At 42.0% G+C, this 24,742-nt stretch overlaps 1 long non-coding RNA gene across 1 annotated transcript in view; it reads right to left on the bottom strand.

Moving 5' to 3' along the window:
• Positions 1–8,498, bottom strand: part of LOC141373166 (uncharacterized) — a 67,038-nt gene extending 58,540 nt beyond the window's left edge. Inside the window, exon 1 of the long non-coding RNA XR_012378867.1 lies at positions 8,414–8,498. This is a non-coding gene — a long non-coding RNA (uncharacterized lncRNA). The remainder of the gene's footprint in view (positions 1–8,413) is intronic.
• Between the last annotated feature and the right edge of the window lie 16,244 nt (positions 8,499–24,742).

Below are 24,742 nucleotides of genomic sequence, written 5' to 3' on the forward strand. Positions count from 1 at the left end.
ATTCACAGGGGTGAATGATCCCCTGTGAATGACCCTGAGCGATCAAACTGAAGAAAAGCCTGTCCAGCCCCAGTCAGTCTCTTTGACCCATCCTGACAGATGGTCTTCATGCCACTCATCAGGGACTGACATTACCTGGTCTGTTTATTTGTTCACCTGATTTTTTTTCTATTTCCCCCCTCCACCCACATAGAATCCATTAGAGCAAAACTTTTCTTTTTGTTCACCATTTCTTCCGAAAGACAGAACAAGATCTTTTGCATGGTAAGAACTCAAATACCTATCGAATGAATGAATGTACTGCAGATACCAAGCATTTAGGTTAATAATACAACTACGTGCACAGTATTTAAAGACTGGACATATTTGGGCGCCTGGGTGGCTCAGTTGGTTAAGTGACTGCCTTCAACTCAGGTCATGATCCCGGAGTCCCGGGATCGAGTCCCGCATCGGGCTCCCTGCTCGGCGAGGAGTCTGCTTCTCCCTCTGACCCTCTCCCCTCTCATGTACTCTCTCTCTTTCTCGCTCTCTCAAATGAATAAATCTTTAAAAAAATAAAATAAATAAAGACTGGACATATTTAAAACCATAAATGCATTACTTTTTAACCAAGTAAGTAACTGAAAAAGTGGGACAATTTTCCATTTTTTCCTGAAAGTAGTTCTCAGTGAGGAGGGATGGTCACCATAGTACAGCTGTGAAAAGAATTCCTCTCTTCCATGTGATGTTCACATCTCTCCACTTAAGAATTCAGTTTCCTTAATTATAAAATTAAGAGAATAAATGGCAATACAGATAACCAGCCTTGGAAAGCCATTCAGATTCACAGGCCAATTGGTCTCTGAAGCCCCTTCCAGTCCTAACTTTCCAGACCACTCGAATTTGTAGGTCACCCGCTCCTGACTTAAACAGGTAACAGAAAGTTCTTCTTTGTGATCAGAAGAACCAGCTGGCTGCTGGTGCCTTCCAATAAATCTCCAAAGAAAGCAAGCCAAGGGCTAGAAAATTTTTATCATTCACATAAAAATCCCTATCACTGGCCTCCACATGAACAACATAAATAAATATTCATTAGGTGATTAAAAATCAGCTTCAAGCTTCACATGAAATTTTGTGAGTTTACTATATACATACCAGACTCAGTGCTGGGAGATCTTATTTATATTATCTTATTTAATCCTTGCAACACCTCTGTGAAATAAGTAATACAGGCCCACAGTCCTTTATCTGCAATTACAAAAGTCAAATCTCTAAAAACCAAGTTATTTTTTAACTCTTTGGTGGCAAAAACTGGCCTGAATGAAATGATATGAGTGTAATTACAATTGTTATTTAATCCATTTACTATGAATGTTTATATGTGTTGTCACAAAAATAGGACGGTGTTTGATTGCAAGGAACTGCTGGGGTATACCGTAATATATATGTACTGCATTACTTCTATTCAGATAAAATCTGAAAAAAAAAAAACCCTCTAAGTCCCTAGACATAAGTAGCCCCAAAGTTTTTTGATAAGGAATTGGATATTAAATTCAGTTTTATAGGGGAAGACATTGAAGCATAGATGTGAAAATAACTTGCCCAAAGTCACATAACTAGAATATGATAGGGTCAGGATTTGAACACAGGTCTTTTGACCCCAATTCCATTTCTTACTCTTAAGCAACTAATTTCCTAGGAAGGAAGACAAAACATCTATTAAATAATTACAGCATAGGGCGCCTGGGTGGCTCAGTTGGTTAAGCGACTGCCTTCGGCTCAGGTCATGATCCTGGAGTCCTGGGATCGAGTCCCATATCGGGCTCCCTGCTCAGCGAGGAGTCTGCTTCTCCCTCTGACCCTCTTCCCTCTCGTGCTCTCTATCTCTCATTCTCTCTCTCTCAAATAAATAAATAAAATCTTTAAAAATAATAATAATAATTACAGCATAAAGGGGAAGGTGAACAATGCCATAAGAGTGGTAAAAATAATTCAAGGAAGAGAGATTCTTTGACTGCATTATTCCAGGAGGTCTTTGGGCTAATACTTTTCTTTTTCACAAATATCACTTTTGTCACAGCTCAAGGAAGTTTTGGCCATAGGCATGCTGTTACCTCAGCAACCCCAGGCTAGCAAAGGAGCCTGGAGTATATCTAATGACTGGTACCCAAAGTGGAGCTGGTTATTTGAGTTTGGGCAGGCCAGGGGTGGGGGTAGCTGGGGAGATAAATAAGGTGAGAAAAGCTGACACTGGCTGTGGGGGCTGTTCAAATATGGCATCTAAAGATCACAGCAAGCTTGGATTCAAGCAGTCTTCAGAATCAAGAAGTCCAATACGGTGGCTGAAACATCAGAGGATTCCAGAGAGCAACCTGAAAGTCAAGGAGGGCAACTGAAGATCTGTTCATGGCAGAGCCACCCACAGCAGAGCCACCCACTAGTTATGAGAATCAGCCAAGTGTAGTTAAGTGAGATGAATTGTAGTCAAGAAAACAGAGAAGCACAGCAACATGTTTTGGGTCAGCATAGGAGGGTAGCTCAGAAGAGTATGAAAAGATTCTTTGGGTTTAGGCCTGACACAAGACACACTGGATCTGGATCTGACTGAAGACAGAGAATGAAGAACTTCTATTTGGAAAAATGGTAGGCTAGAGATCCTGAAATCTACCAGCTACAAAAAGGTTTAATATATAAAAGTTTAATATTATATACATATATAATATTATAAGGTATGATTATCTATATTACATATGTCAATAACAATAATATATCACCATATATTATGCTATATAATTATATGTAAGTTACTCAATTATATAGACACACATTAATCAGTTTTAGAAAATAAGTGAAATATCCACAGACCTGCTAAGGAGCTGATGCTAAGATCAGAGAGGTAAGAGTTCTAATGCTAGCATTGTGTGAGACAGGAAGCCAGATTGGAGAGCCATCTCCATAGGGGCAGGATTCACAAAGGCTTATTCCTTCAGGAAAATGGCGAACTAAAAGGGAGTCCATCCAGTGATGGCAAGCACAAAGGAAACCTTGGGCTCCATATAGAGGTTAACAAAACAAAACAACAAAAAATCATCCTCTGAGATTTCAAAAATCCAAATTGGCCATGCACAGGGGTTCAGGGCTAGAAATCACCCTATTTATGTGTGTGGGCCAAAAAACCTAGAGGAGAATTTCATTTAAGATGAACCCAGGTCTGTGATGCCTGCAGGCATGGGGTAAAGAAGATTGAAAATCCACCTAGAGAGAAGCACCTGGGTCGCTCAGTCAGTTGAGTGTCAAACTCTATCTCAGCTCAGGTTTCAATCTCAGGGTGGTGAGTTCAAGCCCCACATTGGGCTCCACACTGGGCATGGAGCCTACTTTAAAAAAAAGAAAATCCATCTGGAGAAACAAACCCTCCACCCAGGTTTCATGGAGCTCCGTCAGAGATAATGCCAATAAATATGAACTTACATGAACTCACGATCAAAAAATCACAAAATCTACTGGGAGACAAGCAACCATAAACAAGAGTCATCGGGAACAACAAATAATAGAATCAGACCCAGAAAGATGTCAGATAGTGACATTATCAGATTCTAAATAAAAGATAAGTACATTTAATATTTTTAAATAAATGAAGGAATCAAAGCTATAAATAAGGAGACAGAGACTATCTAAAAACAGATAAAATGACCAAATTTGAAAAAGAACTAAATAACATTTTCAGTTGTGTGAATAGAATAATTGTTTAAAATTCAGGGAAACCACAAGCATACAATCAACCAAATACTGAATGTGGGGAATTGAATAAGACAAGTGACCTGTTTCTTCAGTAACTAAATGGCAAGAAGGAAAACAAAGGGAATGGAAACTGTTATAGATTAAAAGAGTTGTAAAACCTCCCCCAAATGCAATGGGAGGATCCTGATTCAAATAAGCCAAATCTAAAATATTGTTTAAAAATTATATTTATAGAGAATTGTTTGAAGGACAACAAATATTTGTTTTCCGTTTATTTTGCTAAGATGGGCTTTTGTCTTAGATTTATATTGAGGGACAATGTAAGAAACAGCCATATAACAGCTATCCACAGTTTTTACTGTAAGGATACCTTCTGGGATAATGTCCCCTACTTCATAGTGTGGTCTTAATGAAGACCTACGGTAGGATTTGCTTTCAAGTCTCTAGACAACTGTGCTTCTCCTAACTGATTCAATCCTATCTCTAGGATACAACTCTTGAAACTATGCCTGTTTTTCTTTCTTACATTGGTCTTTAGGAAACCCAAAGTCAAATAGTCAGTCCACCTCAAGCAGCCTCACAGAACCATATGGGATATATTCCTGTGAACTGTTTTATCACAGACTAGCTCTATTTGCCTTTCCCTGGATTCCTTTAACCATATAGTTTATACTTTACATATTTTTTGTAATCCACCTCAAGGTTAAATAAAATTTTAAGCCATCTCAAATTCTTGGTGTCTGCTTTAAAAGGAATCCAAGCTTTATATATGTTGGGGGGGGCAGTGGTTAGAGATGGTACATATAATGTGCATGTCATATGGACACTCAACAAAAGTATTTCTGCATTTAGCTTTCATCTCACTTAAGTACAGCTCTGGAGGCACAAACTGTATCTTTTTCAAGTATATATTACATATAATGCCTTGCACACTTAAATAATCTGTTTAGGAGTAAGAGAACCAGAGCATCATTAAGACCCCATGAAACAATGTAATGCTCTAGGGCTTAATGACAAGAATGAATTCTAAACCACATTCTTTGAAGCAAATGTTTGAATTTGTGTGCTAGATAGATTTTCATGACCTACTAAGACACAAAGTTCTGAAGATAGAGATAAATATTAATGGGTATTTGGTTAATACATTGCATTCTACTACTAAGTAAATTGAAAATACAGCCCAAATTAACAAGGAAGATGCAGATCATGGCAAACTCATTAGACTCCCTCCTCTTTTTAAATCTGTGTTCTGTCTCTCAAAGTTCAAACTCTTATATATTGTTATCCTCGATCATAGCATCTAATAATTTAGTATCTGACTTCATTTGAAATTCTGTATATCTCATTTTCTGTTTGTATTAGTGTAGTCTCAATAAAACTAGAGGCTAAACAGCAGAGACACACATCACAGGGTACTGGCAGTATGAGTCTCAATTCCTAGGGAACCAGAGCTACAGGATAAATGAGAGATGGGCTATGCAGGGATGGTACAGGCTACCAAAAGCAACTGTAATATCTGCATTTATTATATGTTTTTAAAGAAGAATTTATTATTCCCATTTTATAGGTCATGAAACCAAGGCTCTCAGAAGTTAACTTCCATGAGGGCCATAATTAGAAAGTGACCAAACCAGAACTTGAACCTAGAGATATTTAATTTTAAAGCTTCTTCCATACTACCTTGCAATGGAGAGAAGTGTCACCAAAAAAAAGTATAAACAATGTGAATGGGAGTTTGGAGGAATGGGAACCACATGGGTAAGAAAGAAAAGAAGAAAGAAACTGATAGGAAAGGAAAGGGATATTTGTTGAACAACTACTGTGAACCAGCACTTTGACATGCCCTATCTTATCAAAGTCATAAAACCACTTTGATTGGTAGGACATTTTTGTCCACAGACAAGATGAGCCTCAGAAAAGAAAAGTGACATCCCCAAGGTCACATAGCCAGTAAATACATAGCTGGGAATCATATCCATATCTGGTGACCCAAAGTCAGAGATTGTAAAGGCCCATTTCTCAAAGAGTGCTTTCAAGGTCCTGTTTCTATTGAGTTTTGTTCATACCTTGTTTGACCAAGTCTCAAGAACCAGGTCAGGAAGGGGTCAAGACTGGGTAATCAGAGTGGCCCTATCCAACAAGACTAGGGCAGCCAACCATCCTGGTTTCCCCAGGTCTGAAGGGTTTCTCAGGACACAGGACTTTCAGTGCTAAAATTGTGACAATTCTGGGAAAATACTGATAGGAGAACTCAGTGGCTCAGCCAAAGAGGGATCCATTCACCATGAGGTTAATAGTTCCACGCAGAAGTGGCCTTAACATGGCAGCCAAGTAGCAAGGTGCCAGGATGGAAGGGCAGACCCAGTAGGGGACAGGCAAGAAGACAATGAAATGGGGTTGGGTTCTAGGGATTCAGGCACCAGTCTTGTGAACACGGCCCATTTAAGATGATATTTCTCTTACTCTAGGCCAAGAATGCTTTCTGGATATGAAAAGTATTCTTATAGCACCAGAACTGCACTGACAAACATCTAACTCTACCACTTTGTTCAAGACCAAGGGTTTTTTCCCAAGCTCTTCGCCCTACATCCACCTACATGGCATAATTTTGAAACTGATGGTTTTGAATCGTGGCTTCTCTGTCAATGTCTTTATCTCTCTGTTTTAGGCAATCAGCATTCTGAATTCCATCCATCTTTTCAAAATCTGGAAAGGCTCTGCACTCATTCATTGAATCCACTAGTGAGAATTAAAGCCCAGTGTCCCTTTTCCCGGGTGTGTTTTCATCTTACTTCATTCCACATCTCCAACTATGGAGTGCCTTGCTTTCCTAATAGTATCAAGAGAACATGGAATAGCTGTTGGGGGTGTGTGGGAAGGATCGGACAGCTCTCCCTGACCTCTCCCACCACCATATCACGTGGAGCTGACAGAAGACAAGTAGTCAAATCTGAATCCCAATCAACTGGTTGAAAAAAAAATTTGTAAGACTTATACTCTTAACATTGTATTCACCTGACTTTTTTTTCCCACAATTACAATGATAAGAGAGTTTTTAACATTATTTCCTCAGTCCAGGAGACATCTCTCTTTTGGTAGTTCACTGAAAATATGCACTGTATTTTGCTTCATGAGGAAGGCTACAAGGAGCCCTTGTAGTAGGGACCTTAGGAAATGATCCTTCATCCCTTCTCAGCACGGAGGTGTCCAAAGGCCGATTTCTCTGAAGATGACAGTTTAAGAACAGAGTAAAGTGTCATTTGAAAACTCTCTAGTAACTGTAGAGTACAACCCACCAAGAGCAGTTCTTCCCAGATGTGACTGGAATATCAGTCCAGTGAAAGAGGCAGGATGGCAGAGGATTTTTGCAATTTTCTTAATATCACTTTTTAAAACTTTTTATTGAAGTATTATCTACGCACAGAGACACACATAAATCATGAATACACAGCTCATATTTTTTCAAAAACTGAACACACACATGTAACCACCACCCAGATCAAGAAATAAAATATTACCGGTACTTCATTACCCAACCGGAGATAAGCTATTATCTAGACTTCTAAAACTAAAGCTTAGTTTTGCCTGTTTCTGAAATGCATTAACAGTGAAATCGCTCCATAAGTATTCTTTCTAGCTGGCTTCTTTCACTCAATATTGTCTTTGTGGGTATTGTTGCATGTGGCACTAGATGGTTCATTCGCATTGCTGTATAATCTGCCTTTGAATGGACATACTATAATTTATTTTCTATTCTGTTGTTGATGGCCATTTGAGTGGTTTCTAGCTTGAGGCAACTATAAACAACACTCCTATGAACTTTCTTATACTTTCTTTCCTTTTGGTGAACATGTGTATGCACTTCGGTTGGTTATATATGCCTAGGGATGAAATTGCAGGGTCATGGGATATGCATGCAAATGTTCAACTTCAGTAGATATTGCCAAATAATTTTCAAAGCCTTAGCCATTTGTGGGGAGGGCACAATCGGTAATGGAATCACAGATTTAGAAAAAATTCTGGGAACTCAGCGAGCACATTCCCTGGTTCCTGGCTGACTGGCATTCCCATTGACTCCACTGGGCACAAACCTAATAAAGAAGGTACATAACCTCTTGTCCATACCCCTTTTACTAATCGTAACTTGGTAAAAGCAGCCGTGGAATGACCCCAGATTAGGGGCCCTATCTTTAAACTTACAATCCCCCTCAACACCCGACTCCAAACTGGCCAAGCATGGAAACAGTTTGGAGCCAGTCTGGAGCACACTTTCTAAGTGCAAAGACCTGGATTGGGCTCAGTTACCGACAAGCAAGACATTCAGCTTCTCTGAGCCTCAGTTTCCTTAGCTGTCAGTTGGAAATTGTCATAGAAATGTACTTGCCCAGGGCTTGTCACTAAAGAGATTATATTAGTTACCTAGATCCGCCATAATAAGTACCACACACGGGGTGGCTTAAAATAACCAAAATTTGGGCGCCTGGGTGGCTCAGTTGGTTAAGCGACTGCCCTCAGCTCAGGTCATGATCCTGGAGTCCCCGGATCGAGTCCCACATCGGGCTCCCTGCTCAGCGGGGAGTCTGTTTCTCCCTCTGACTCTCCCCCCTCTCATGTGCTCTCTCTCTCTCATTCTCTTTCTCTCAAATAAATAAATAAAATCTTTTAAAAAAATAACCAAAATTTATTCTCTCACAGTTCTGAAGACCAGAAGTTGGAAATCAGTAAGTCAGCAGAGGTGGTACCCTCTGGGAGAATCTGTTCCATGCCTCTCTCCTAGCTGCTAGGCAACCCCTGGCATTCCTTGGCTTGCAGCTGCTTAATTCCAAACTCTGCCTACATTGTCACATGGGCTTCTTCCCTGTGTCTCTCTCTGCACGTCCACCCTAATCCAGTGTGACCTCATCTCAATCTAACTTATTACATCTGCAAAGATCCCATTTCCAAATAAGGTCACATTCTGAGGTTCTGGGTAGACATGAATTTTGAAGAGACACTATTCAACCTAATACAGAGGCATTGAAAAAAAGGGTAACTATTAGTATCGACTTATTTTATTGACTAATGGATGGATGGGCCTCTCATTGATTAACTCAGATTTTTACTGAGTATCTACAATATACCAGGCACAGTTATAGGTGCTGGTGAAACAGTTTCTGCTCTCATGACGGTTAACAGATAAACAGGTCTATTCATAATCATATAACTTGTCAGATGGTGATAAGAAGAAGAAAAAGAAGGCAAGAGCACTGTATCTAAAAATTCCTACTTGGTTTCCTCCATTCTATCCTATATGCAACCTTCTGCTCTGGGGCCGTGTTGTCTCAGCTCTTTGTTGTGTTCTTCGTAAAGGATGACACAGATTTTTCTATCTAAAAATGAGAAAACCCACTCCACATAGCACTTCCCATTACAGTGGACAAATTAATCATGATTACCCCATGAACTAGAGACTTGTATAACTGAGGAAATCGTTCCAAATGAAAGAATAGCTCACAGGGTAGGAGGTAAATCCAATTCCACAAGTGATAATAAGAGAGAGCAAAAAGAGGGCAGTTATGTATCAGGCTGCATGAATCATTTACTATAAATCCAGATGTTTGCAAAATGAAAAACAGGCCAAGGCCGTGACCTTGTGAACTAATGTAAGGACTAGTTAAAATATGATGGGAGAATAAATATCATGGATTTTTTTTTAAGTCATGAAAAGGCCATTTACCTATCTATCACCTTAAAAACACATAGGAGATATAAAAAATATTTAACATTTTATTTTGAACTACTATCAAACTACTTAAATTTTTTAGCAACCAAAGTTTCAATTATTATAAATCAGGAGCACAGCATGAGTGGCTTGTTATATCATTGTGGAGAGAAAAACACTTTGTTAAGCTCGTTTCCAAGGAAATGAAACGCTTTTCAGACATGTCATTAATGCTCATAAAATTCCCCCGGAGCCAAGTAGAGGGCAGATGTTATTTTTCAGAATGGTCACAGACCATCAATAGGAGGAAATCTCATTTAATTGTTTGAGTATTTATTTGCTTATTTATACTTCAAGGAACTAATTTTAAAAAAGGAGTCTGAGGTGATCTGTATTATTAAAACACCTATCAAACAACATAGAAGGAACCTACAGTTAAAAAAATAGTAATAAGTGAAGTGCACATGGAGAATGAACCTATCCCAAGCAGAGGCAAAACACCAATAAAGTGGAAACTGTCTGTCCTTGTAAATTCATGAAGCAAAGAATCCTGAACCCCTGAGGCCCCTCCTAACCTTGTACTACCCCAGAATTTATTTCCACACTGGCCCAGCACATTACCAGGGCTCAATATCCCACGTCCACTCCACCTGCTCTCACCCCTTCCTCTGTACACCACACTCCCAGTCATAGTTCCAAATCCCGCTTTTTGTCCTTACCTTCCCTGAACCATTCTACTTAGTTACTTGCTGTTTAAACCACTATTCTTATCCTCTGCCCATCACTACCGTTTTCTGGGAAATGACATCCCCACCTACCATGCATTCCCACCTCATACTTCTGTTCTCATTCTTCATATTGAATCTACTTCCCTCTAATCTGTTTACCCTGCCTTTAGGCTTGCAAGAATTTCCCGTCCCTTCCCAAGAAAGGTAGAGATCATCTTGGAAGCATAAAAGGCACCAACAGTCCAGTTTTCCTGGCTTTTTTGCCTACGGTAGGTAGAACCATGAAAGAGCCTGTAAGGCTTTGAAAGACAATTCTGAATTCTGCACTGTGTTCCCTCACAGAATCACTCATTAAGTAAATATTTATTGAGCAGCGTAGGGTGAGAAACTACCTTGACATAATGATAACCTCCAAGTACCCTACCAGGCAAGTTCTCCCAGGGGTCATGGAACAGAAAGGCTCTCAGACTACATTAATATGTTTGAATCACATGGTTGGTTCATTAAATAAATTTAAAGCACATAGTGAGAAGCAAGGGAAAAAGATATGGTGTAAGTTATCACACTTAGGCTAGAGTACAAGCAGGTGGGAAGAAACTACATCACCTGAATTGGGTTCCGCCTTCCCTGTGGATGGTATTGGTGTGAGGATCAGAGTTAGTATGGGCAGGAGGGCCCCATAGGTGAAGGTGTCTGGGTTCAAGGGCATATACTTGTTCTATCAGAGCAATCCTACCTGGCCATAGCTGTAGTTTGGCAATTAGCCTATTCAGCAGCCATGGATGATTATATGTGTACTTCTCGGGTAGAGGACACACAGGCCAAAAGAGGCACATCAGTGAGTATCTAAATTAAGACCTTATCAATATTCAGTACCTTCTTATATTCAATGTATCATGAATATTCGGTAACTACTTGGCCCACCCTTTTCTCTGTGCATTTACACAAATATGCTGTACTTCATTTATTTGTCGAACTGCTTACTCTATGCTTAACACATCTTAATGAGTTTCATCCACTTCCATTTGCTTTCCTCTACAGCAGAACGGCACATTCTCAAACCATACGGCAAAACGCACATTAGGAGCACTTACTGTTATTTCCAGCTCTAGGGGCAGGAAGATAATGCTCAGAGCAGGAAGTAAATGCTCAGAGAATGAGCAGTTGGGGATATAGGCAGGAAAGACACCTTAGTGGGGTTGCTATGTGAGGTAAGACTTCAAAACTAAGTGGGATGTGCCCTGGAGAAGCAGACAGTCTGGGCCTTCCAGAAAGAGGAATGAATGACTGAGCAAAGGCACTGAGGAGTGACACAGAGTGGTACCTGAAGCAAACTAGAGCATCAGGTGCACAGGTCAGAACAGGTGCCTGGAAGCTGGGGTTGGAGAGGAGACAGGTGGCAGTAGAAGGAACCTCCATATCAAGCTGGACTTGGACGTCACTGAGGAGAAGATGGGCAGCCACCCATGCAGGCTGTGTGCTAACTTGGGGGTCCCAGCCAGGGCTGCAGGTTACAGGCTCTGGTAACCACCTACGGGGTTTCAGAAGTGACGAAAACCTAACGTGACTCAGGGCAGGAGGGTTGTAGGCACTGCGTCCAAGACGCAGAAGAGCATGGTTCAGGGAGACCCACCTCACTTCAGGCTCTCTGCTGCCACAGAGCATTGTGGGCTGTTTGTCAGAACTGTCTCAAAGGAGACGAAGTTTTCACTTCGTTTCTGGCAGCTGATGGATAATATCACCCAGTGGTGGACAGTGTTCTACACTATGTCATTCTACATGACCATTCCTATTTGTTTTCGTGGAGAACAGGGGTCAGACTCAGAGCTCAGTTTTGACTTCCCAAAGGGACCCCTTTGCTCCACTCACTAAAGATAAACAAACCCCCTTTCTGGGCCCCTTTTCAACCAAAGCTAATTAGGTTCTATTTATATTTGTGATAAAAGGGTAAACATATCCCAATTTCTCTAAATATCCACTGATAGACTCATAAGAAACTAACTAGTCTAACTCCTAATTCCCATCCTACAGCTTGGAAGCAGAGAGGAAGCTTGAGGAAAGAAAGAAAATAAATTTTTGTGAATTATGCATAGCCTCCTTCCTAGTTCTTCAAGCCAGCTCAAATTGCAATGGGCTAACCCATTTTCTTATTCATTCACTCAACAAACATTCTTTGAGCCTCTAATGTGTGAGCAGCACATGTGTTTCACACAATGATTCACCATCAGGCCAGAGAGGATTCATATTACACAGTTTAATTAAATCAGAGATAGATGCACCTTAAATTAAGAAAGCTTAAACCTTGGGGCATCTCTCTAGAATAGGTACTTTCCAAGACCCTGTGAGGGAACTTAGCAAAAAGCTTACATAGTTGTATGGTTTATGAAATATGCAAATGCATAATATTTTAACTGCAATTGGCTTAAGTCCATTATATATTTCCATTTTGGCTTTCCTTCAGCCACACTTATCCTCAGTTTGGGTGTTTTTGGAGTGGCTCTGGGCATTTTGGGGATCTGGCTCAGAAGTTAAATTGGGGGTACATTTGTGTTTAGTAGGAGAAATGTATGTGATTCACAGTCATTTCCCATGGATAGTTAAGTCATTACTAGCCATCCCAGTGTAGAACCTCATTCCAGGAATGCTCCTCTACCCATTGTGCCGACTAGCTCTGCATCAAGACAACAGCATAGGGCCAGAGGTCATATCATAATCTGAATGTGTCCTACTGAACCCCATATCCCAAGTATGTGAGTAATTGGAGAAACAAGGTTGGAAATGTAAGGAGCCAGAAGCAGTCCATGGACAACTTTTTAGTCATCAGATACGTAAAACTGGATCCTTTGGTTGGGAAGGAGACACGGACAGGCCCGCAGGATGAATTATTGTCAAGGTATGCCAGGCCTACTCTGGGAGTGCTAGAAAACTGGAAATGATGTAGATCTACTAAGTGAAAAAAAGAAAAAAAAAAAAAAGGAAGGAGGCATTGAATGGAGAAGGATGGAGAGAGAAAGGAAAAAGTGGCTTTGCTCACCTGGGAGAATTTTATGCTCCTGCTAAACTAAGTGACACAATGTAGCCTTGGTGTGTAGGGTTCTCTTTAGTCCTAGAATAGGATTCTTGACATAAAATTATGCCCAGTAGTTGGAGCCACATATATACAAGGTAGTATCCCAGACTGTCAGATCCTACCTTGGTCATCATTTGTATCTGTGGCTTTGACTTATTTATACGAGTCATGAGTGCCCTACTTCCTTGACTCTTAAACCAAAAGAAGAAAAGTCTCTGGCCTTAACTCCAGAGTCACGTTGGCTGAATGCCACAGCTTACTTTTATAAGTGAGTCTCTAAAAATGTGTCTTATAATTTTACCAACCAAAAACCTACCTCTACCTTCCCCAGAGACATCTACCTTCCTGTTCAGAATACATTAACACATGGTCCTCTCCACACAGTCCTCAGCCTGGAAGTCATCTCCATCAGAAGACCACTGAAGGTACCAAATGGCAATACCAAGTTTTCAGGTCACCTTGGAAAATTCAGTCCTTCTGTGCTCTGATGGGTTTCCAGAGCATTACCAGCCAACAGCTGCGGGCCCCCTGTCCTCATCATAGGAAAACGTTATTCATGCAGCTATGATACATATGCCTTAGACGTCTAAGGAAAGCAGATATACCAGAAACTTCCATAGTAATGAGTGGGAAGTACAGTCTAAGAGACTCAAGACATAAAAAAGCATGAATCACCACAGTATCTTTAGCTTATTGCCTAGATGGATAATGATGCTTGATGGAGTTTCTTCTACATCTTCAGTCCCATTCTGGTGGACAGCACTAGTACGGGCAGTTCCTTACACATACATCAGTGTCATTTAGGATGGGATGCTTTGGGCAGAAAGCCTGATTCGACTAGCTTAAACAATAAGAACTCACAATCTCACATGACGGGAAGTTGGAGGCAGGGTCATTCTAGGGCTGGTTAATTCAGCTGCTCGACAATTTTTTCCACTCCATCTTCAATGTGTGGTGTGACCTTCCAGGTTGGCTCCTCTTCATGGCACCACGAGGCCACTGCAGCTTCAGATAATACAAGCTGAAGGCATTGTCTGGAAGGCCAAAATGGGTTGGCTTCCTCTCACTTATGTCTTTTTCTAAAGTCAGGTTTATGAATATATGGGTGACATACAGTAAAATTCAACAGGTTTAGGTTTACAAACTGGTAAGTTTGACAAATGTATACAGTCATGTAACAACCAAGGTGTAGAATATTTCCATCATGCCAGAAAGTTCCGTCATGTCTGTTTGTAGTCAGTCTCCTTCAACCCAGCACCCGGCAACCACGAATCTAATTTCTGTCCTTATAACTTGCTTTTGCCAGGGTGTCATATAAATGGAATCATACGTTAGGGTTAGCCTTTTGGGTCTGTTTATTTTTTCACTAAGCATAACACATATGAGCTCCATCCATATCATTGCATATATCAGTGATTTGTTCTGTTTTATTGCTGAGTGGTATTCCATTGTATAGATATACCATAATTTGTTTATCCATTCACCAGTTAATGGACATTTGGGCTGTTTCCAGTTTTAACTATTATGAATAAAGCTGTTGTGAACATTCACAGACAGGTTTTTGTATAGAGGTATGTTTTCATTTCTCTCCAGTAAATCCTTAGGAGTGGGATTGCTGAGTTGGAAGGTTAATGGACACTGCTTTTTAAGAGTGATAAAACTTTTCCCAGTAGTTCCTATGTGTCTTAGAATGGAGTCACAAGCCCCTGCCTAGACCAATCTCTGGCAGAAAGAACAGAGAAACTCATTAAAATCCACCTCCCTTGCTATATAGGAAAAAGTACAATCCCGCCTAACCATATAGTTTCCCATGGAAACAAAATCCAGGCTCTTCCAGCAGGAGAAAAGAGAAAAACAGGTTTAGGCAGGCAACCGATAGTGACCCACCCAGGAACCACCCTGCTTCTGGACTTCTTATATTAGATAATTAGTTCCTTATTCTGTGTACGCCACTTAAATCAGATTTTCTGCTGAAAGCATCCTAAATGGCCTTCATGTGACTGCCTGTAGCACTTAGACAATCAGAGGGAACTGTCATGACCTGCACATCATAACCATGGGGTCCTGGCCACAGCCGAATGGACTACATGCTGGTCAGTGGCCCATAAGAGGCTCGTTGAGGTGTTTCACTCTAGATTTGGCTCAACTGATCACATAGTCTCTGGGAGAGTTTAAGCTCAGGACAGAGGGAAAGAGGCAGTAAGTAGAAGAATGGCAGCAGAATCAGGAGACCAACGCAGAGAAAGCAAGCAGAAGGCCTGAGGGAAGGATGTCAGTGTGAGGAAGCGGTCCAGAGTGATGAGAACAACAGCAGCAGAGATGAGCAGGGTCATGTGTAGGACCCAGTCATCAGATTAGGGAGCACTGGCCAGCACTTCTGGGAGAGGGGAAGAGGCCCACTGCCACAGGTGCCGTGTACCTGGAAAAGTCCTCTGTTCTTGCTGACACTGCTGAGATGATTGCCAGTCTCTTTGGTTTCCCCAAGTGTCCATATAGAGAAGCTGCCACCTGAGATTACCGGAGGTAACAGAACTAGGTCTGTCCTTTGCCCCCAGAGTTTGCTCACTTCAAAACCTGCTAATCACAATGCACCTGAGTGTGTCCCTGAAGGCCAAAGTACACAAGGAAAACTTGGCCACAAATACAGCAACAACCATGTCCCTCCTGAGCACTGTCAGCTCCCTGAGAGGGGGCAGAGATCAGTGCATGCGATGGAACAAACCAGAGGTCCCTGAGGGCTAACTCGGAGCTGGGCACCATATTGAGCACCTCACACAGGTTAACTCACTGAATCTTAAAAACACTATGATGTAGGTAATATTCTTTTTTTTCCATTTTTGAGATGAGGAAACTGAGGTCTAATGCTAGTCATTTGCCCAGCTTTCATAGCCAGGGAGTGGCAGAGCCTAAGACCAGGGGCCCTGATGGGGACAGAGCATGGAAAAGTACCAGGGAGGGCAGAAGAGCATCTCAGTCCCACTGGAAGCTGAGGAGGACAGCCGGCCAGTGAGGAACTCCAAAAGCAGGATCATCAGGAGCCCAAACTCTACCGTACACACACACATTTCAAACCATCCAGCCCAAGAAAAATGTCTCCCTCTTCAGAGTTCTGGCCCAGGGATTGAATTGGATCTCAGGCCAAGAGGAAGCCAGCAATTTAGACTTGATGACTTGTTCTTGAAGGTCTCATGACTCAAAGTGTGAACTGTGGCCCAGCAACATGGGCATCAGCTCGATGCTTGCTTTATGCACAAGATCTCAGGCCCCACTGGAGACACAGGAAATCTGCGTGTGTGTTTGACAAGACCCACAGGTGATACATACGTCCTCAAGATTCTGAGATGTTCTGTCCTAAAGAGACCTGGAGTATCTGGAACAAGGGATAGAGGTTGGGAAGAGAAGAGGAGCCAGACCCCTCTCTTATTTTATCCTAGTCCAAACCTAAATGGCCAGTGTATTTTTCAGACCTTGTATTTAATGATGTCAGGATGTAGCCACCTCTGCACGGTGGGGCTGGTATTTTGAATGCCGATTTAACAACAAAAACAGGAATTATTTTTTTCTTTATGAATTGCTTTCCTGAATCTCTTCTATGTGTCTCATCTATTTTCCCTGGCTCTGTGTGTTTTTGTGTATGGAAAAAGCAGAGCTTAAATGTCAGAAGGAAGGGATCAGATTCCCTATCCTTTTGCCAACCAAGAGCACATTTACTAGTCTCTTCCCTCCATTAAACGTTAAATGATGTTTATGAAGCACCCACATGGGCCTCGAGCTTTTCTCGGTGCTTGGGGTTGCCAGGTGGCCGACATAATGGCATTACCCTTTATTTGAACTTTCTACTCTGGTGTTCTTGGAGGCTCTGTAGGAACATGAACAGGCTCATATTTAAAGTTAACAACCAAGAAAGGAGATATATACAACACATGAGAAGTAGTCGCCGATTCTTATTCAGGTAAGTCAGTGAGCTATGACAGGTCAGTTTCCTCTTATCTCAGTTCATCCCCATCAGCCCTGTCCAACAGCTGTCTTCAACTTCTCTGGCCATCACCCACCCTGGCTGAACCCTGCCAGCTCCTTACTGCTTGGAGGAAAACTGGACAACCCAGGAAGTACTGAAAAGGGTGTCGAAATAGGCCAAATTTCCCTATTAAAATCTCAAAGATGGAGTGACCAGACTCACCAACTCCATATTGGGGTTCATGATTTTACATTGGGGAAGTACATTTCAAATCAGAGCTGGCCTGGAAAATCTAGATCATACGGTCACTATAACCGCAAACTAGATAAGTACAAAAATGGGCATTTTATCCTAACACAGGAGGAAAGGAGATAGGTTTTTTTTAAAGATGAATTGCATCCTTTCTTATGTGTCTAAACCTGAGATCTTTCAACATCTTGTTCAGTGTATCAATTGCTATGTGAACTCAGGTGGGTAATTATCGTCCTATCATCACCAGGAACTGAGATCTATAATACGGAAAAGTAGACTGTTACATCCTCCTGCTCTACAAGCAGCATTAGTAAACCACATATCCACTCCAGAAAAAGCACCCAGACACTCCTTCCCAGAAACTCACCTGCAGAGAAAGCAGGAAGGAGGAGGGGGGTGAAGCTTGCAGACCACCAGACGCTTGCCCTCCTCTCTCTTGGAACCTGTGGCTGCATTCAGGAAAAGGCTTTCAGGCCAGTAATAATGAATCCAACGCCACATGAGTGAGATGTGCAGGTGTGAGTGGGAGACTGCAGGGGCAAACCCAGACGAATGGGAACGTGGAGACAGAAGAATTTGGGGGCACAGGCAGAAGCAAAAATTGTGCTTGAATGAGCAAAAAGAGGACAGATGCCTCTTCCTGAGGGAGGGTGGATGCGTCAGCCTGAGAGGCAATGTAGAGCTCTGAGCTGCACAAGCTCGGTGCTGTGGTCAGGGAATCAGGGAAGGATGCTGCAGGATGGGAGACCGCCTCATCAGATAGAAAGAGTCAGATTTGTCTGAGGCCTGAAAAGTCTGTCAAGCTCATTGGCCGTAACTCCACAGTCACCCAGGGAAGGAAGCAGTCTTGATAGGTCAACCCCCATGAGAGCAAATGAATGGATAAGCCAAAGGCACAAATGCTTGCCACAAGCCACCTAGTAGGCTCTCAATAATTAGTTACCGAATGAATGGGTGAATGAGCCAGTTAATCATTTGGTCCAGGAACTGTATCCATTCATTCATTTGTTCATTCAGCACATACATTCTGAGTGTCCCTTTTATGTCTTGAACTAGGCAACTAGGCATCAGTGAACAAAACAGAAAAGGTTTCTGTTTTATATCCAGAGCTTCTAGTGGGGAGACACAAACAAATAAATATACAAGCAAATAAGAGTGAGGTAACTTATAACCAATAGCAAGTGCTCCAGAGAAACTAAAATGCAGGATTAGACTAGAGCAGAGGTCAACAAATTTTTTCTTGAAAGGGCCAGAGAGAAAATATTTTAGGTTTTGTGAGCCAAAGACTGTCTATTGCAACTACTGATTCTGCCACTGCAGGATGAAGGCAGCTATGGTCATTATGTAAATGAACAAGCCTGGCTGCGTTCAAATAAAACTTTATTTACAGACACTGAAATTCAAATTTCATATAATTTTTACATCACAAAATATTATTCTTGTCTTGTTCTTTTCAACCTTTTTAAAAAAATGTAAAAACCATGCTTAGCTCTCAAGCCACACAAAAACAGGTTGATGGCCGGCTGTGGCCCCCAGGGCACAGTTAGCAAACCCCTGGAATAGAGTGACAAGGCAAGAAGTGAGGGCCTGCGTGGAAAGGGACACTTGAGCCAAGACTAAAATGAGCATAAAGAACCAGCCAGGCAAAGAGAGGAGGGAAGAACATTCCAGGCACAGGGAGGAGTGGTACAAAGGCCTTAGAGAAGGAATTAACTTGACATGCTCAAAAAACACAAAGATGATCAGAGTGGCTAATGTACAGCGAACAAGAGAGAAAGCTGCAGGAGATGAGTGCTTCTTGAGGCACATGGTCTCAAAATCAGCTTTTAACAATAAAAAATACATATATCCACGGTGCTCTACACCATTGACAGTGGTTGAATGGTCGTGAGGGGAAATGGATCTAGAAACGTGTGTTCTCACTTGGTCATGGTTTGGAGATGGAAGGATGAACGTAACCCTGGTCTTTGTTCTTATCTTCATGTTGGAGAGACACATATGGTGAGCTTGGACTAATGGGCATGTCTTTGGACAAAACGGATTCTGACCTTACTGGCGCTGGTTTCTCTTCTGCAGATTTCTTTACTGCTCAAGATTAGTCCTTCTTACGTTGGAAACAACAGCATCTCTCTGGAAGAAAACTGTGGGTGAAGCAGCTCCCAAATTAAGATTTTGTTTGTTTTGTTTTGCTTTAATGAGTAACGGCCACTTCAGGGTTTACAACATTAGGAGTGTTATAGATCATTTGATTCCTGGGTTCTAACCAACATGTGTCACCCTGGGGCCTTCCACATGACTGTTTTTCTATAATCTCATTAAATCCAAATTATCAGAAGTCTTCTGGAATTCTGTTTTCAAAGGGAAAATGGACAACTCCATCCAGAAACCACACACCAAGACAACTATGGCAACCACCAAAAACCAAATGGAATCAGGTTCTTGGAAGCCCCTGTTATACCTTCTCCATCCCCTACGATTTAGGGGTAGAGCATGAGGGGGTGAAGGGAAGCCAGGCCCAGGTGAAAGGAACTTGTCTTTGCAGCATATTGTTCTGATTCTTTGGCTTCTGGTCCCTACAGCCTTTGGACCTGAGTCAATTCCTGTTCTTATGGAAACTACCCAGGTCCATATGTTACCCTTCATGTGTGGATTTTTACTTTGTTAAATAACATTTCTTGCACAGAATTAAGGCACAGAATAGCATCTCAGCCCTTCAGATCCCCAATTGGGGGGCAAAGCAACTCAGCAGTTTTCAAGTCCTGGCGGCATCAAAAGAGCATCTGCAATCAATTACCACCTTCCCCCCACCCCTGTTCCTCACCATCCTTTGCTTAAAAATGGCTAACTTATTTTTTTCTCTCATATCCTTGTAAAAACACATGCACACAGCAACACACACATGTGCTCCCAGGCTGAAATCACAAGTGCCAAAGCTCTGCCTGGAGAGATCGTTTATGACTGGGTTATACATCCCCGAAAATAGGGGTTTATAATGGAAACACTGACAGATCATTAACTATAATAGCATAAACCAAGGCACAGAATTTTCATGTTGTCTCCATTTTGTTTGTGTCAGCAGGATTTCCAGACCAGAATCTGGTTGTAGCTCATGAACTGTGCCCTAATGTGTAAGGCAAATTTGAGGGCAAGAGGACAGCCCAGAGAAAATGGCTCGGGACATGCAGAGTCCGCTCAGGTGCAAGATATGCTGTGATGTTTGCATTTAGTGATGATCACGGGAATCTCAGCATGGAGAAGACACCATCGGCTCTATCAACTAAATCCCTATCAACTATTTCCTATCAACTATTCATCTTGAATGACAGATTTCTCCTTGCCCCAAGTGTAACTTTTACTTATATAAAGAAGCAACAAGGTGCCTGGGTGGCTCAGTCAGTTGAGCATTGAACTCTTGGTTTCGGCTCAGGTCAGGGTCTCAGGGTCGTGGGATGGAGGCCCGTGACCAGCCCGGCATCAGGCTCCATGCTCAGCAAGGAATGTGTTTTGGATTCTCTCTTTCTCTCTCTCTCTCTCGCTCTCTCCCCCCCCCCCCGCCTTTAAAATAAATAAATAAATCTTTAAATAATAATAATAAAGCAACTTAGAGCAACAAGCTAGCAGTTGATAGATCAGAATTATTACTTACCAGAGCTCGGTTCTGTCTGGTTCTTGTGCTCTCCTGCAACGAGAACAATCCACTAACTTCATCCCCAGGGCTTAGGACGTTGCCTGACATATAGTAAATGCTTAATATATGTTTGGTGCTGCCACGAACTGATGGATAGATCAGCGAGCTAAGGAAGGAATCAGCAAACAAATCTCTACTGGCCTCAGGTTTCTCATTTGCAGTTCAACAAGATCAGCTTTTCTCAACTCTGGTTGCACAATGGAATGACCTTGAACCACTTTATAAAAATACTAATACCAGATCCTACCCAAGACCAAATAAGTCAGAATGTCTAGACATGGGGCTTGGGCACCAGTAACTGGAAAAACTCCCCAGGTTTTCTAATGTAGACTAGATGATCCTAAAATTCCTTTCTGTCTTTAGAATTCTATAGATTTGGGGGCACCTGGGTGGCTCAGTCAATTAAGCGGCGAACTCTTGATTTTGGCTCAGGTCACGATCTTGGGGTGATGAGATTGAGCCCCACATCGGGCTCTGCTCTGGGCGTGCAGCCTGCTTGGGACTCTCTCTTACCCTCTCCCTCTGCCCCTCCCCATCTCCCTCTTTTAAAAAAGAAAAAAGAATTCTAGAGATTTTAACTAATTTGAGTCATAAACTTCAAGGCCTAGAATTTGTTTCTCCCCAGCTGAGGGAGATAAGAGGGTCGAAATGACATCAAGAAATTATGTTTAGGAAATAGGGACCATTTATTGGCTTCCCTGGGGCCAAGCACTATGCATGGTATATACTACCTCCAATCCCCCTGACAGGTGACGTTATCTCATTATCCCTGTTTTTCAGATGAGGAACCTGGGGCTCAGAGAAGTGAGCTATCCAAGGGACAAGGAGTTATCCAGGGAAAGGCAGACCTCCCGAGTTGCCATGGGGTGTTGTCGGTCAACTCCTTTTCAGAACTTAAGGGTGCTCGGCATCAGGCGAAGAGTGGAGGAAGAGAGAGAAGTGAGAACTTCAGAACATGCCCCAGGAAACTGTGAGGTCTGGGGAGGAGGAATTCCCTCCCAACCAGGCTCCTCTCCAACTTGAAAAAGGACCATCCTGCCTCTCCCCCAGGCCTGGGCCAGCTGTCAGAGATGAGACCTGATAAAGGCCCTGGGCCTCCTCCTTGAATTCCTTTGTTCCAGAACCCATCCCATTACAAAAAGGTCACACATCTTTGGCCCCTTTTAATTTCAGGGGTGGAGAGGTAAAAGCGCAGTCGGGGAAACATGTGCAATTATGAGCAATTACTTAAACGGCTTTCAGACAAGCCTTGGCCCTCCACCAGCAGGCAGAAGGGCCGGCGTCTGGGTTTTGTAGGCCAGGAGAGGGGTAAGAGGGTGGGGGTCTGAGGGAGAGGGGGGAGGGGAGACAGCAGAGCCTTTTGTCACTAGGCTACCAAAAAAAAAAAAAAAACCATCGGTATTTCCTGCCACTGGACTAGCTGACACTAACCAGCCCCAAGCAGGGGAACTATTCACTTAAAAGTCATCGTTTCCTTTACTTATCTGCCTCTAAAGAAACAAATCTATTAGCAGCAAGAAATCACTCCAACGGCTTTAACTAAGTGCTTCTCCTGCTGAAAATGCCCACGGCCTGCCTTCAGCTCCCACCAGCCATCCCCCTGGCCTCTGCTCCTCCCGGGTAGCAGCTCCGAGCTGGCCCGTGTCAGGGTGTCTCTGGCCACCACAGATAACAAGGGCCATTACGTTCCAAATCCTTTCCCAACCTCCTCCCCTCCCTTCCGCCAAAACCCCAAACCCAATTTCTCCCTGGCAGATCAAAGGCTGCCCAAGCTACAGGAGAGCTCACTCGATCAATAAACTCTTGACACAGGAATAAACACAATGATCCAATATTTTCCTTCACGATTTATTTGGTTCGCGGACAAGCAGTGCATTGCTATGCCTTTTCTTTTGAGAACCACGGGGATTTGGTGTGGAGTTCCAAAGAGTTTGCTCTCTGAATTAAAAAACAAAAATGTCCCAGTAGCTCCAAGAATACTTTTCGCGTGTTTGTCAGTCTGGAACACACAAACCGTGAGAGGAAGCTAGCAGTACAGTTGGACGTTTTGAATCTTCCAAAAGCAATTTTCCTTCCGTTCAACTAAGTTTACGAGAGTTACTTAAGAGCTGCATACACAGGTAGATCTAATTTTAACAACTCATTTTGCAATTTAGGACGTATAATAAAAATTTATATGCTTCTCCCACTGTTCATCCTAAAGAATTCACAAGTACTTCACAGACAACCATCTGAAACTGTGGATCCAAAAGTACAACAAACAAAAAAATTAAATCCAGAACGCCCTGCATTTGGGACATACCAATTGTTTTTAAAGCCATGAGAATATTCATTTAAAAAACCAATTCCATTGATTCCTATATGGCTTTATGACCGTTGCTTTGATTCCTAAATCCTTAATCTATGAAACTGAAGGAGAAAAAATATAGGGAGCTAAATTGCTAAAATAGCCCACGGGACTCATTTTGGAATATAGCCGTTTAGATTGCCCCATTAACTAAGACGTTATGTTTACTCATATATGCCTTCCTATCTATCACATACATATTATAATTTTAGAAATAAAGTCTTGGCTATTCCTCCTTTATAACATATATAAATGTATATTTAGATCAATTTGAGCTTTTCGTTAGTAAGTATGGGAAATGCTCAACAAAGATCACTGACGCATATTAAACCACTTTGATTCAGGATCCAGATAAGAGAAAGCAAAGTGGATCAGTGACATGGGCCAGAAAATGAGGAAAAGCTGGGAAAAATGACACAATAACAGTTATACCTTAAGCCCAGAAAACGGACCATAATGTGTGTCGTCTTTACATTTATAGCCTCCAGGAAGAATATACATGCCTTGCCAAGCTGTTTTGTGTATTTCCTTCCAAAGCATGACTTAATATTGATAGCTACCATTTATCAAGAGCTCACATTTACCAAGCTTGGAGCTAAGCACCTGACAAGCTTTATATTCTTTCTTTTAGTTCTCACAAGAGTCCTATGAAATAGGTACCATTTAACAGATGAGGTAAGTGGTCCTAAAGAGGTTAATTGCCTTCCCCAGGGTCACATGGAAGTAAACTGGAAATGTTGGGATTTGAATGGAGGCATCTGACTCCAGAGCCAGACCGTGAACTGCCAACCTAAATCCAAAATGTCTACGAATTCCCCACTAGCCCACCAAGCGGCAGTAGCCTTTCTCTTCTAGAACATCTTTCCTCAGACTTCTCCATCCAAGCTTTCACATGACTTTAGCGGTTTGTTTTATTCATGCAAATGGTTGCATTGCCTATTTCCAATTATATTACTATTGAAACAGTTTCCCCTCATTCTTGCATTTCTGTTAATTAAGTCAGGAGAAAATCAGTATTTCATGGAGGAGAACATGGATCATAAAGTGCATTGGCGGGGACCTAGAAACAGGTCCACCAATTCCTTGTGCCTTCCTCCCAAGTCTTATGACTTTCAAGAAATGTATCTTTTACATTAATTTCCTTAGTTTTCAAGTGCAACGTGTGAGAGAAGCCTGGCATGATTTCCCCCAACAGGAGTAGATCCATTTTTCTCACTTTCTTCCTCCTCTTAACACAACAATTTGTACTAATCCTTTAGAGGGGCAGTCTCCCGATTG

The sequence above is a fragment of the Callorhinus ursinus genome, unplaced genomic scaffold, assembly GCF_003265705.2.
Source record: "Callorhinus ursinus isolate GAN/ISIS: 27379988/994484 unplaced genomic scaffold, GSC_fseal_2.0 scaffold8, whole genome shotgun sequence".
In the NCBI taxonomy this organism is placed as follows: Eukaryota; Metazoa; Chordata; class Mammalia; order Carnivora; family Otariidae; genus Callorhinus; species Callorhinus ursinus.